Below are 4667 nucleotides of genomic sequence, written 5' to 3'. Positions count from 1 at the left end.
TCTTCTCTATTGGAGTAAGAGATCGGACACGCGCCGTGTCGATTTGCATGTCTGTTGCCTTCGAATGTGAGTTTAAGCTATTTGCAGACATAGTCACATCGTAACGAGTCATTTGGTGTCTTGGACGTTGGTCTTGGCGACGCTGGAATAGGCGGTTGTCACACTTTATAGCTTGGCTAATAGCTTCGTTGAGCGTTTGAGGATCAGGAAGAGATAACAGCAAGTCCTTCACATCATCCTTCAAGCCCCAATAAAACTGACTCACCAACGCCTCTTCACCCCAATTAATGTCACTTGCCAATTGTCTGAAATCCGAGGCATAGACTGATGCAGAGCGTGTTCCTTGTCGTAGCGATCGGATCTTTGTTGTAGCCCATCGAACTTTATCATGCTCGCCAAATGCTTCTGCAAACGTCTCCAAGAACGTTTCAAAGTTGCTCAGGATTGGCGATCGCTTCTCGAACAAGGGAGTAAACCAAGACAGAGCTTGTGTTGTAAGCAAGGTTCCAACAAGCCCAACACGCGCTTCCTCCGTCGGATAACGTTCGGGCTGTAAAATTGTTATCAACCTGATTTGGTTGACAAAACCTCGAAACTTGGAACGAGTTCCATCAAACTTATCCGGAAGACTAACTCGAGGCTCCTTTCGTTGTAGGACTACTCGATCTTGTTGAAATGGAAGTAGAACTGCTTCTTCTGGCGCAGAAGTTTGAAGGTGATATGCTTTAGATGGCGCTATCCCAGATGCTCCATTGTTATGGAGTCCTACCATGACTCCTTCGATCTCTGTTGTCCTATGTGACAACGAGGCAAGAGCATTTATGATGGCGTCTAGTTTGGATTCCAAACTTTCAGCCATTTTAACGTCTTAACCTTCGACTAACCTTCAGAAAGAAGAAAAAAGAGTTTTGACAAGAGGACAATATTGGTTCAGAGGAGAGTACTCCGCAACCTCTAAAACGCCTTAAGACTCCAAGATGAGGGGTAATCCACTCTCTCCAAGAAGAATAAGGCTCCAATATTGAGAAAGAAGAGATATCAGTTTAGAGGAGGATAATCCACAACCTCTAAAACACTAGCACACCTTCAAGAAGAGGGGTAATCCACTCTCTAACAAGAAGGAACTAGCTCTGATACCAGTGAAAATGCAGTCTCGACAAACTGTCACGGACACAAAATACAGACTTGAAATCTAACAAGAAGTTCAAGAAGAAGTGGCAGAACTAGATTAAACAGATGAGTACAAGAACAACACCAGAAAGGTGAGCTAGAACTCCAAGAGATGTGTTGTCGAGACTGAAGAACCCTTCAGCCTCGACTCCTATATATACTATTGAATAGGAAGCTTCTCGAGCTACTTCCGCTAACTAGGACGCTTCTCCAACAACTTCTACTAATTAGGAAACTTCTCGAGCAACTTCCTAGAATCTATCAAAATATTCTAGAACCTTCTAAGAATATTCTAGAACCTTCTAAGAGAATCTTTAGGAAATATTCTAAGAATCTTCTAGAACCTTCTAAAGGAATATTTAGAGAATCTTTAGAGAATATTCTAGAAGAATATTCGAAGAATCTTCTAATATATGTCCATGACAGCTTGTTGAAATGAAGAGTGCAATGGCACAAATGCAAGAACAATTGAGAGAGTTGATGCTTGCGATACATAAATTTAGCTTATTTCCACAAAGATCAACAAGAATGGTAGGAAGTGAGGATATAGAGCTGCTTCAACATCTGTACCAAATCATGTCCTCCTACCCATGATGGAACATATTTCAAGTATTAGAGAACCAAGAATTTCCTTGTCCGAGAAGTTTGATGGTACAAGATCCAAATTTTGAAGATTTATCAATCAAGTATAATTTATGATTGAACTTCAACCTCAAAGCTATCCAATTCTAAGATCACAAGTTAGATTCATTGGTACACTTCTTTTAGATTCAATTCTATCATGGTTTTCATCTTTTTTTGAACGACGAGATTCAATATTGGATAATTTGGAGGTGTTTTTGGTAGAATTCTAGTTTATATATAGAAAACATGATACAACTCATGTTGCAATCCAAAAGATCCATATTTTGTTAGAAGGCAATCGATCTGTAATGTTATATGCTTTACAGTTTTGACAACTTACAATTAATATCAAGTGGGATAATGGTGCACTTATTAGCCAATTTTTCTATGGATTATAATATGAAGTAAAGAAATTGATGCTCAACTTATCTGATCTTCAAACATTGAGTCAAGTAATTGAGTTTGTTGTAAAATGCAACAATCGATTTTTTGAATTTCAATCTGAGAATCGTACAAATGGGCCTCAATGTTATTATAATTCAATGTTAATACCAACATCTCCTCAATACATACATTCAAAAGCAAAGGATATGCAAATTGATATGGTATGTTTTAAACCTCTTATTGAGCAAGAAAAGATTCATTGCCGTCAAGTAGGATTGTACTTATATTGTAGAGAACCTAAACATACTCCTCAATATTTTCTAAAGAAGCGAAAAAATAACAAAATGAGAAAAACATTTGTCAAAGACGACAATGTGTAAGAAAATGAATTTGTCTAGCTACAATAGGGACCGTGTGGCTGAAATCTTATACAATTTCTAATAAAGGTCTTATCCTCTCCTTAGAACCCTCTCTTTATTTTATAATAGATATGTATTTAGGACCTAATAATTATAAAGCCTTTATCTTGATAGATTCAAGAGCCTCAACTTATTTCTTAGACGTAGAATTTGTTAAAAGTCATAAAATATTGTTAATACAAAAAATCAAACTTATTTATGTAGAAGTCATAGATGGTCATCTTTTGTATTCTAGAGATGTTATTCATAAAATACTTCCTATAGATATAGTAATAAATGATCATAGTAGTTGTGTAATCTTTAATATAACTACATCTCTCTCTAATCGAGTCATTTTAGGTTTATCATCGTTAAAAAAGTATAATCCTTACATAGATTGGATTTCTCGTATCCTTGAATTTTCTAAAAGCATAATTAAGAGTAAAATTAATCTAGTAGAAAGTCATAAGTCTAGTATAGTTAAACCTATGTTTGTAGGTGCAAGAACTTTCATGCATGTTGCAAAAGAAGGATCACCTTATGTCATTTATGCCACACCTGTTTCTAATAACGCAAAGACTTTAAGTGGCATTCCTAGCCAATATCAAGAATTTCAAAATATATTTGAGAAGAAGAATGTGGATACTCTTCTAGAACATCATCTCTATGACTATTCAATTGATCTTTAAGATGGAACACAACCACCATTTGGATCAATCTATAGTTTATTACAAAATGAATTAATTGAGCTCAAGGAATATATTGAAGAAAATCTGGCCAAGAATTTCATATGCCATTCCAAATCACCAGCAGGAGCTTCAATCTTATTTGTGAAGAAGAAAGATAGATCATTGCAGATGTGTGTTGATTATTGAGGACTCAATAAGATCATTATCAAAAATAGGTACCCTCTATCTTTAATATTTGGACTTTTTGATTAATTGAATCAAGCTAAGATCTATACAAAAATAGATCTATAAAAAATATATAATCTAGTACGTATTAAAGAAAGAGATGAATGAAAGACTATATTTCGAACTAAGCATAGGTATTTTGAATACAATGTCATGCCTTTTGGACTTACAAATATACCAATAGCTTTTCAATATCTAATGAATGATATTTTTCGAGAGTTTTTAGATAATTTTGTTATCTGTTATTTATATGATATCTTGATCTATTCTAAGAACACAAATGAACATGAACTTCATACTTGTTGTGTGTTATAAAAATTAAGAAATGTGGGATTCTATGTCAAGATAGAAAAGTATGTATTCTATATTACTCAAGTCAACTTCTTAAGATACATCATTTCAAATGATGGACTTATGATGGATCCTAAAAAAGTTTAAATAATTATAGATTAGAATATTTTAAAAATAGTAAGATATGTCCAATGCTTTTTGGACTTTACCAACTATTATCTCATCTTCATCAAAGACTTCTCTCCAGTTGCAGCTCCACTTACATGTTTGACTTGCAAAGACAAACTTGAGTGGAATAAAGAAGCTGAAGCATCTTTTAAAACTTTGAAGTCAACCTTTATTTTTGTACCAATCTTGTATCGCATCAACTTTTCTAAGGCATTTTTTATGAAAACAAATGCATCAAACTTTGCTTTGGATGCCGTATATTTATAAATGGGAACAAATGATAAACTTCATCTAATAGCTTTTTATTCCAAAAAAGTTTTAGCAACCAAGATTAACTATGAAATCCATGAAAAAAAAACTTCTTGTAATCATGAATTCATTTCAAGAATGGCATCATCATCTAGAAGGTTCTTCTAATTCAGTCACCATATGTACGGATCGTAAGAATCTTAAGTACTTCATGTCAATACATATTTTAAATTGTCGCCAAGCCCGTTGGAGCATGTCCTTATCAAGATTTGATTTCAAAATTACAAATCGACCCAAAAAATAATAAAATTTGTCAAAAATTCTTTCTAAATATTCTTATATTATACCAAAAGAAAAAGATGCATCTTTTGATTGATAAAGAACAATTCTCTTAAAATCAGAGTATTTTTATCTTCGAGTAATAAAATCAATGTTCATTGTTGATTCGACCTTTGTGAAATAAATCCAA

This window comes from Physcomitrium patens, chromosome 22 (genome assembly GCF_059467195.1).
Source record: "Physcomitrium patens ecotype Gransden chromosome 22, ASM5946719v1, whole genome shotgun sequence".
NCBI lineage: Eukaryota > Viridiplantae > Streptophyta > Bryopsida > Funariales > Funariaceae > Physcomitrium > Physcomitrium patens.
Note: the sequence above shows the minus strand (reverse complement) of the source record.